We start from the raw sequence: 11,413 nt of genomic DNA on the forward strand, positions 1-11,413 counted from the left end.
TCCTTCTTCTTTTCCGTTCCTTGCCATTAAGACAAGGAAACCCCTTTAGCAAAAACTCTGTCCTTTCAGCCAATCAGCACCGGGGCTCCAACAACATCAGCCAATCATTACCGTGCTCAGAGTGACGGCCGCATCCCAACACTTTAGCCCCGCCTGCAGGATTGTCCCACCGTGCAGCCTTCAGCATGCCTGTCAGTGGGTCAGCAGCACCTCTATCTCTGCCAACACTTTACTCATCACCAACTTACAGCCATCATGAGGGAAATTGTGCACATCCAGGCCGGCCAGTGCGGGAACCAGATTGGTGCAAAGGTAAGAAAAACATCAACCCTTTTTTTTTTTTCATGATTTGCAACTTAGTTAGTTGCTTTCTTGTCAAGACATGTAAATGGCATTCTTAACACTTTTAAAGAGGCCTTTCTTTTGTTGTATGTTATGAGAAAAAATCAACTGCTTCACCATAAATATCTACACCTGTATATTATTTATTGTAAGGATATAATGGCCCTTTATTTGCACTCCATCCTGTTGTTTCATAGACTCATTACAACAGGGGTTTTCAAAGTGTGGGAAGGTGAGCCTCCCCTCAGAGAACATAAGAACAGCGGCGCCCCCCCTCCCAATTATTATTGCTATTATTATTATTATTATTGTTGTTGTTGCTATAATGCAGGGGTATTCAATTGCATTTCAAAGAGGTCCAGTAAGATCAAATGAAGACTGTTTCTCTCCTCTTGTCTCGTCTCTGTGTGTGTGTTTGAATCTATCGTGCTGACTCACTGAGTGCACCGATATGATTGGCTGAGTAGCATCACCTCCTTAAAACATTAAACAATAACTTTTTAAAACATTTTTATCTTTATGTTTTAAACATGTTGTATAAAACTCCCCCACTACTTGGACTATTCCTTGCACCCCTCTAGAATAAGCCCGAATGGTCTCAACTTATAACAAGATCGCAAGGACACTGCCCCTTTCACACCAACGCAACTCCGGTTCAAGCTCCGTGCTAGAGCTTTTCAGGTTCAGAACCGGTTCTTCGGTTTAGCGCCAGCTCTTTTCACACCGATCAGAGCCCGACTGGTGCTGCCGCTGCTGCGTCATGACGTCACAGTTTACGTCGCTGAGTTTCTCCCCAACGCCGGAGCTCACCTCACAACAACAACGGGCCGGGGACTGCGTTGCTTTTAATCATACGAAGCCAGATTAAATTAAATAACGACTTCTCCAACCTTATACTTTTCTCCAGAGTGCCGTGGTTCATTGTTTATTAATGTGTTTCAGCGGCATTTACCGACCGCTGCAGTGCTGGCCGGCTGCTCTTCAACGGGAGTGTATTCTCCCGTTAGCTCCGGGTTAGCTCACACGGCTCTAAAGTATTCACTGTCTGACTGTCACACAAGCAGCTGATACATATCCCCAGTTCCCCTTAAGTGAATGTGTGTCAGTCTGAATTGACGCTGTTTGGTGTCAGTCTGAATTGACGCTGTTTGGCATCACAACGCTGTTATGAAAGTTTCTCTGGTATAACATGGGTGATGTTAGCATAGCAACCGAAGCTAAACTGACTACTTGCTAAGCAGTTTTCTACAGGCACTTTTTACCGACGTATTTTTCATTATGATTCTACTTGTGATAGTCGGACATGACAACCTGTGCAGCCCATGTATTGATTCCATCCGATAGCTGCTATAATAACAAACAAAACGTCTGCCTGCTCTCCACAATGATCAATAACAGCGAACGGATGGTCAAAGTAAGGTACAAATAAACAGAATCACACGTTAGTGTTGCCTGACTTTATAAAGTGTGTTTTTTTTAACAAGTGTGTGGTTGCGTTCTAGTCACTTTGCTCAGCACTACTGCTTGTTACAACTTTTATTTGCCGTACTCGCCTTAAGTGTTAGCTCAGGTTAATCTCGCCCTCCTCCGATGTAAGCGTGACGTATGCGGTTCTTGCTTCTAGACGGACAACTTTTTGGTGCTCGAAACGAACCGGATTCCGGAGCTATGACGCTGCTCCGCTGCGGTGTGAACAGGAAAACCCGGTGCTTTTCAAGCACCAGCACCGAACCGGCCCTGAAACACCGTTGGTGTGAAAGGGGTAGTAGCGATCGGACAATTGAGTGTTGTTCAGTGTGTTGTGGAACATGCGTGTGCGTGCATGAAAATATACCACACACCCAATTACAATAGCATGTTCAATTCACTACCATGGAAGTTAATAAAGTTGTTAAAGTTGGAACAGCCTGTGGACAGCCGTTCTTCCTTGCATGTCAGTCGCTGACACCTTCAGAGGACAGGCAAATCTAGCTGCAGCACGACCCGTATATTTTCGCACGGTGTTCTCAACACATATATTTTTTTTTAAATTTACATTTTCAACATCGTGGATAAATCCTTATATGCTCCCGGCAACACACTGAACGTCAACTTTGCCTCCTTATTACACTCACCCCTACTTTAGTGGGAACAATGAGTCTGCGTCTTTTGCCCCTTTCACACCAACGCAACTCCGGTTCAAGCTCCGTGCTAGAGCTTTTCTGGTTCAGAACCGGTTCTTCGGTTTAGCGCCGGCTCTTTTCACACCGCTCAGAGCCCGACTGGTGCTGCCGCTGCTGCGTCATGACGTCACAGTTTACGTCGCTGAGTTTCTCCCCAACGCCGGAGCTCACTTCACAACAACAACGGGCCGGGGACTGCGTTGCTTTTAATCATACGAAGCCAGATTAAATTAAATAACGACTTCTCCAACCTTATACTTTTCTCCAGAGTGCCGTGGTTCATTGTTTATTAATGTGTTTCAGCGGCATTTACCGACCGCTGCAGTGCTGGCCGGCTGCTCTTCAACGGGAGTGTATTCTCCCGTTAGCTCCGGGTTAGCTCACACGGCTCTAAAGTATTCACTGTCTGACTGTCACACAAGCAGCTGATACATATCCCCAGTTCCCCTTAAGTGAATGTGTGTCAGTCTGAATTGACGCTGTTTGGTGTCAGTCTGAATTGACGCTGTTTGGCATCACAACGCTGTTATGAAAGTTTCTCTGGTATAACATGGGTGATGTTAGCATAGCAACCGAAGCTAAACTGACTACTTGCTAAGCAGTTTTCTACAGGCACATTTTACCGACGTATTTTTCATTATGATTCTACTTGTGATAGTCGGACATGACAACCTGTGCAGCCCATGTATTGATTCCATCCGATAGCTGCTATAATAACAAACGTCTGCCTGCTCTCCACAATGATCAATAACAGCGAACGGATGGTCAAAGTAAGGTACAAATAAACAGAATCACACGAAGCCTGGTTAGTGTTGCCTGACTTTATAAAGTGTGTTTTTTTTAACAAGTGTGTGGTTGCGTTCTAGTCACTTTGCTCAGCACTACTGCTTGTTACAACTTTTATTTGCCGTACTCGCCTTAAGTGTTAGCTCAGGTTAATCTCGCCCCCCTCCGACGTAAACGTGACGTATGCGGTTCTTGCTTCTAGACGGACAACTTTTTGGTGCTCGAAACGAACCGGATTCCGGAGCTATGACGCTGCTCCGCTGCGGTGTGAACAGGAAAACCCGGTGCTTTTCAAGCACCAGCACCGAACCGGCCCTGAAACACCGTTGGTGTGAAAGGGGTATGAGATGCACACAGGAATAAACGCAGATCATCCTCTGGCTGCAGCCTTCACCGGCACTTGCTTTTGATCAAAGTCAATGCGGAAAACCTGCACTCACACAGGTAGGTGGAGGTGAAGGGAATGAGCACTTTTACAGCCATTTTGGCGAGGTTCGGGAACCCACAGTCTCCACAGACAGCCAAAAGTGTGCAAGTGTCACTTTACTCGTCTTTTTCTCGTTGTTCTTTTTCTCAAGCTGCGCCTCCCCTGAAGCTCTCTGGCGCCCCCCAGGGGAGGCGCGCCTCACACTTTGAAAACCGCTGCATTACAACATTTAATGTGTTCATCTTTCTCTGCTAGATCGCAAATGTGATCACTTGTTTAATATGTCTTTTTCATTTTTAGTTACAGACATAGCAAATGTTCCACAACAATCTTTGTTGAACAAGAAAGTATCATCTTTATACCCTTAAGAAACAATACTTAAATTAGTATTTTTTTAAGTTGTAGGTTTTTTTTTGTCACCAACATTATTTGTTTTCAGTGCAAGCTACTTTATCTAAAGGAAATGTATTTGGCACTTTTATTACACATTTAACATGGCTTTTGCTCACATTTATCAGTAAAACTGTGAAATAACATTCAAGTCACAATCAAAATGGAAATTAAAAACAGGAATCACACTTAATCCTATTGTGGATGATAAGCTACTCTAAGTACCTGACTGATACAAAGGGACAGACAGAATCAATGTTGAATGATCTCAGTGAAGTAAATAATATAAAAGCGCCACAAAGTACAATAAAGTCTACCCATAGCCCAACAAGCACTCTAAACAAGTTTGTATTGAAGTGTTTAATATAGTGGGTGAAACAATAGAAGATTGAAGCTACTATAGCCAACCAGAAAGAACAGCCAATAGGATTTCTGGGATGAGAACTAATCATATATGAATGCAGTAACAATTCACACATTAGGAATTGTTGACAAAACAGTGTCTTATGTTTATCCGCGATTAATGAAGCGGGCCAGACTGCAGCAGACGCGCAGGACCAGCTGCTGTCGGCCGCCTGGAGGGCAGGGTCTTTGTCCCTGAGGAAAAAAGACAAGTAGAAAACAAGAGGGAGAAAAGAAAGGAGAAATTTGCTGAGGCAGTGCGGAGGAACGCAGCAGGAGGGGGCTGTAAGGAGGGGTGGGGGAGATAACAAGTGGATCAGTGTCTGCGAGCACAGAAGAGGTCATTTAAATAGCTGCTCACATGCACTGTAAACTCAATAAACCTTGTTTACACATGGCACTAAAATGATAAAGTAATTATCTGCTAAATTAAAATAATGTTATCGACATTTATTATGCAGCTCTTTAAACGTCCTGTGGTGTTTCTGCACTTCAGTTCCTAGACATCCACTGTCAGTCAAAAACATTTGACTCAGCAGTGGCTCAGTCAGTAGGGGCTTGGACTGTGAGCCGTAGGGTTGCCGGTTCAAGTCCCCGAACAGATCTAAATATGGAGTGTGGACTGCTGCTTGGAGAGGTCCCAGTTCAATCAATCAATCAATCAATCAATGTTTATTTATATAGCCCAATATCACAAATGTTACATTTGTCTCAGTGGACTTCACAGTTTGTACAGAATATCAGTATGACAATACGACACCCTCTGTCCTTAGACCCTCACATCGTACAAGGAAAAACTTCCAGAGAAAAACCCCACAGTTTAAAGGGGAAAATGCGAGAAACCCCTTTACGGCAGTTCACCCCCAGCCGTGGTGCCCTTGAGCAAGGCACCGGACAACCCTCATTTATTTACATATGTATGTATCGCAGAGCATGATAATGCTGGTGCTGGGGTTGTATGCGGGGTAACTCAACATATGGGGGTGACTCAAACTCCACGACTCGATGGCCCTGATCTGTGAAAACAAGTATTTACAGAGGATTTAGTGAGGCTGAGGTCATCCTCATTTCACAATGGATTAACTCTGCTTGAATTCACTCACTTAGCCAATCCAACCTAAATATGTTGCTAACGTCTGACGTATAACTTATTAAAGATACAATACAATGTTACTTCAAACAGGTTTCTGTACTTGTTCCTGTTGCACATTTTAGTGCTAGTGTGAAACCCAAATGTACATCACATGTATATTAAGCCAGAATCAGTCAATGTAAGTGATTCATTTAGTAAATGATGTCATTGTTCAGTGCTTTTATATCCTTGCCCAAGGCCAAAGATGGAGAGTGAAGATTAAAAATAAGATTTACCTGCCCTCCAATCTCTTGGACACACACACACACACACACACACACACACACACACACACACACACACACACACACACACACACACACACACACACACACACACACAACCCATAGTATTAGGCCTTTCTGTATTTGTCATACATACTGTATATTACACATCTTTGGTTCAATTGTAAATCTGGCATTTCATCAAGTATAGTTTTTGCCTGTCTTGTGATCTGTATCAAAGCTACAGTCCCTTCAAATTCCAAACAGCTTTTATGTCAGAAAGAACAAATTGGACTTGTAGCAAGACGCTCTATGCACTTTTTTATACACAATATTTTCTGCAAAAACATGATACAATGAGTGTGGATCCATGTAATGCATCTTTTCAATCGGCATGTCAATTGGAGAATACTGACGAAGGGATTGCAGTTCATCACAAGGTGACTGTTGACTGCAGAACACCTTGTTTATTCACTTTCACAGACACAAACAGCTGTTTTGCAGAACATGTAGCTGTTTTTAGGTGATCTTGTGAGCGCAGAAGGTAATCAGATGAGAGCGTGACATTTGGAAGCACAGAGGACAGGAGAGAGATTATAAACCAAGCTCTTCTTTAGCCTCAGACCTGAAGTTATTGCCTTAATCTGAACACCAAGACACCTTTTTCTGAGAAAAGTTTCCAGAACTGTGACTGAATAACTCCTCTAACTAAAAGCAGCAAATGGATGTTTAAGGTTTAAAGCCGAGTGACAGATTGATTGTTTGAAGAAGTATTAGATGGAGTTCAACACACAGTTGCTTGTTAGGCAATACCATTTTGTCGGAACATGGTCACTGATGCTGTGTGTGTGTGTGTGTGTGTGTGTGTGTGTGTGTGTGTGTGTGTGTGTGTGTGTGTGTGTGTGTGTGTGTGTGTGTGTGTGTGTGTGTGTGTGTGTGTGTGTGTGTGTGTGTGTGTGTGTGTGTGTGTGTGTGTGTGTGTGTGTGTGTGTGTGTGTGTGTGTGTGTGTGTGTGTGTGTGTGTGTGTGTGTGTGTGTGTGTGTGTGTGTGTGTGTGTGTGTGTGTGTGTGTGTGTGTGTGTTTAGTTCTGGGAGGTGATCAGTGATGAGCACGGCATCGACCCGACAGGAACCTACCATGGAGACAGCGACCTGCAGCTGGACAGGATCAGTGTGTACTACAACGAGGCCACTGGTGAGTACACTGCCACACAAGATGGCCGTCACCTTCATCGGCAACAGCACGGCCATCTAGGAGCTGTTCAAATGCATCTCAGAGCAGTTCACTGCCATGTTCCGTCGCAAGGCCTTCCTCCACTGGTACACCGGAGAGGGCATGGACGAGATGGAGTTCACCGAGGCGGAGAGCAACATGAACAACCTGGTGTCCGAGTACCAGCAGTACCAGGACGCCACGGCCGAGGAGGAGGGGGACTTTGAGGAAGAAGTGGAGGAAGATGCCTAAAAAAGTAACAATAATGTGTTACATGAGCTGAAGGAAGAGATCAAGTCCATTACCACAAAATCAAGCCTGTTCAGGAGAGTGCCCTGGTTCCCGCCTCCAAGGCCCCTCCACCACCCCGGATCATCGACGGGGGCCCGGTATACACGGTCAAGCAGCTACTAGCGGTCCGCAAACGGGGCCGAGGACATCAATACCTGCCCTTGAGCAAGGCACCGGACACCCCCCTTCCCCCCCACTCCCATTGCTCCCCGGGCGCTGTACAATAGCTGCCCACTGCTCCTAGTACTAGACTCCTTGTACTAGGATGGGTTAAAAGCAGAGGCCAAATTTCACTGTGTGTGTGCTGTGTGCTCTGCATGTGTGACCATTAAAGAGGGTTTCATCCCTCCCTATTCTTCTTCTTCTTCTTCTTCGAATGGGAGGGATACAGTCCTGAGGAGCGCTTATGGGTAGCTCCCGCACTTATCATTGATAAGACTCTGATCAGGGACTTCCACGATCGTCGTCCTGATCAGCCTGGGCCGCCAGGAGTCGTCCCTAGAGGGGGGGGGGTACTGTTGTGTCTCGTCAAATGTGTTAGTTATGTTTATGTATTATGTCTGTCATTTTCATGTTTTTTCACGTCTGGTCATGTCTGTTTATTTAGGTTCTTCATCTCTAGTCAGTCTCTGGGTGTTTCTCAATGTCGAGTAAAGCTGCTTCAGAGCCACTATTTCAAGCATACTACGTCATCGAGTGCCGCCGAAGTACTGTTCCAATCTCCAGCATACTTGGAAATCTACCGAGCCCGGCGTACTCCGTTTGGAGAAATATCGAGGCTGCACATGAGTAGACTTCGCGGTCTTAAAATCCCCACAATGCTTTGCGCACGGACCAATTTCCCCAAATCTGTGGCGGAAGATGTAAGGCGGGGCCTCTCATATGACGCACACCTGCACACTTGCTAGCGTGTTCCACTCTTCGTTTTCCGAATGCCAGGAAGTATTCTTGACTCGCTTCTGAAGCAAGATGCTCGGCAGACATGTGCTACCAAGCAAGCGTACTCGCGATTGAGAAACACCCTCTGTTTATTGTCATGTCTCGTTTTCCATTTCCTGTTTTATTTTGTACTTACCTCTTGTCTTTCATTTCAGGCCCTGTTTCTTCCTCCCCTTGTGTGTTTTCCCGCCATCATCAGCGTCCCTGATTGTTTCCACCTGTTCCCACTCACCTCATGTTTAAATAGTCCTGTCTCTCCCCTGTCCTGTGTCAGTTCGTCTTGTTTGTTTCCCCGAATGGTCGTGCCAAGCCTCAGCTCAGAAAAGATCGCTTTCATTCATGTCAGGTTTTGTTGTTTTGTTAATTTTGTAGGCTTAAGTTTCTTTCTTAAGTTCTCTTTTTGTTATGCATAGTTTTGCCTCCTTGTGAGCGCTTTTTGTTAATTCCAGTACCTACTCTGTTAAGAGGAATTTCCTGATCTTTTAAATCAAAGATACTTTTTTTTACATTTAAGACTTTGTCTCTGGGTCGTGCATTTGGGTCCATCAGTTTGTGTCGAGGTCCTGTCAAAATACAAAATGGTGGAAAAAGAATTGTTGTGATTTAAAAAGAAAAAATTGATCAGATTGGATAAGAAAGAAAGCACACAATCTGAATTGGACAATGGAGGGATGGAAACTATGTGAAGGAACAGGAATACATAATTAATGTGACACCATGTTGACTTCGCCTCCCAACATCTTTTTATTTACCCTTAATTCTTGCAGGGTAGCAAATGCACAAATCAGAAGCACTATGTCTATGTCACTTTGATCACGTAAGAATATACCTTACTGTTTCCTGGAGGAAAAAAAAAACACCAGGGAAAAAATAATGATGGGGGTTTATATTGGAAAGTTAAGTCCACCATGAAAACATTTGTTAAATGCTTGAATTGCTGATTCGAAATGCTATATTACACTTAAAGTCATTCACACCCCAAACAAGCTTATACATTTAGCCAAATAATCAAATTATTATTAATGACATTACTTCTTGCACGAGAAACACTAGTGTGCACTCATTGTAAAATCAAGTTTTATTCCAGGCATAAAAGCATTTAAACGTTAGAGAAGTCAAAGAATGTCACTGTTAGAATCCCTATGACTGTAGCTTAAGTTGTTTTGGGGAAACCAGGCCTGTAACCATGTAAGTGAGCCTCAGAAATGTGAAATCATGCCATTATCAGTGTTTATTGCTTTTGTGAGTTCATTACTATAGTCATTATTTAGCTTAGAATATGCACTTTAGAGATACATGTGAAATAGGTAGCAGAGTCTCCTCCCTGAGGCCTGAACTGTAGGCAAATCTACAACAACGTTAACTTTTATGGAGGAGAAGAAATGTCTCACTATTTTATTTCATTCAGTAGGTCCATAAATAAATGTGATAGATATCATAAAGATATTTTGTAACTTGATAAAACATATAATTGTTTCAGAGCCTGTGGCCAATTCAATATATTATAGCAATCATTTCAAATTCTGAAAATGTTCATTGAGACTAAAGGTCTGTTTCATTGAAAAACAAATTGTGTTAAATATGCACTTTCATCGTTTTAATGCAACAGTAGCGGTAGCAGGATTATTCTGAGACACCAGCCAACTTCATGAGGAGGATCAAGCACTGCGGGTGTCCAGAGGCCAGGCCAGGTCATAGAAAGAATATTACTTCTGGGACTTTGCAGTGATATTCATTCTCTTTATTTGAAATGTATTCAAAGAAATCGTGTTTTTTTGTCTCCAAATATCCTTCTACAATTCAAAGTCCTTTTAAGATTTGATGTATTAAGGCTTCTTGCAAAACATGCCAAAACTAAATGCTGGGTTATTTTGTTCTTCTCCTTTTCCGAAAATAAACCAAATTGGAGATTAATATTTCATTACATTCCCGTGACTAAGTGCACAATTTAATATTTCGCAAAAATGTTTACACTACTACAGTATGCATTGAAAATCAATCGGAAGTTGTTTTTGTCAGTGTGTGATCCTCAACCATGTTGTCTGTTTATGTTCCATTGTTTGTTAGTACCTTTTTTTATCTCCTGTAGAACAGTTTGTAACCCAGTGACTGTGAAACATTTGCGAGAAATAAAGAGGCATTTTGACAGAAAAACTTGTACTGTTGTTATGATAAATAGCTCTTCCAGCAGATGGAGTGAGAGATGAAGCAGGCAACGGAACTGCCAACAATCCTAAACCAGGCCCTAGCTCGCCTGAATGGGCTGCAGTCGTTTTTGATATTTGTTGTCTCTATAGACAGATATCTGCCTACATATGCAACGTCCTGGCTTCTGTTTGTAGCCCCTCTATAGACCTGTCAGGTTGGAGTAGTCTCTGGTTGAATGCAGGTGAACTTTCTGTGCCAAACGTGTTGTCTGCAATCTCAAAACCCATTGGCTATGGCCTAATGATTTAGCTTTTTATTGACTAGTTGGCTACTTTTGAAATAATCAGGTCAAATTGATGTCTCTTAACTCCATTCTTGAGTCTCAAGTTGTTTATGTTGTAATGTCTTATAATGAGCTCAGCCCCCTCCTTTTTTTCTTTAAAAAAAAAAAGCTTTATACCCCAAATCAGCACATTTTAAACAGGAAACCCCAAATCAGCACATTTTAAACAGGAAGTGAAATAGAGGGATATGAGGCATGGCTAGAATGGGTGATCTGTTTGGTATTTTGAGCAAAAACACTTCATAGACATGTTTTTTTATATATTTCTATATATCTGAGACCTATGCTATTGCCTAAAAATAGCATGATAGGTGACCTTTAAAACCCAATATGCCCTCTTTAAAGACCAATTTAATTCCAAATTGTTACATATGAGCAGTTTGGGAACTTTAGATGTCTTTAATAAATGTTGGAAAATATCTGTATAAAATGTGGTTATGTTACTCCTTAACCTAATATGGCCATAACAATTATCGTTAACTTTTCTCACTTATTATCAAATGGGGGAAAAGTCCCCATGTGCCAGTGGCTAAATTCAGGACCTTGGACAGCACAAGCAACAACAACAGAAACTAACATTTACATAATCTGGACCTTTCACAGCAGCACCAGGT

At 42.8% G+C, this 11,413-nt stretch overlaps 1 pseudogene; it reads left to right on the forward strand.

Annotated features, from left to right (window-relative positions):
* The first annotated feature begins 255 nt into the window (after positions 1-255).
* LOC117477787 lies at positions 256-7,330 on the forward strand (annotated as a pseudogene).
* The last annotated feature ends 4,083 nt before the right edge of the window (positions 7,331-11,413 follow it).

The sequence above is a fragment of the Trematomus bernacchii genome, unplaced genomic scaffold (assembly GCF_902827165.1).
Source record: "Trematomus bernacchii unplaced genomic scaffold, fTreBer1.1, whole genome shotgun sequence".
Lineage (NCBI taxonomy): Eukaryota > Metazoa > Chordata > Actinopteri > Perciformes > Nototheniidae > Trematomus > Trematomus bernacchii.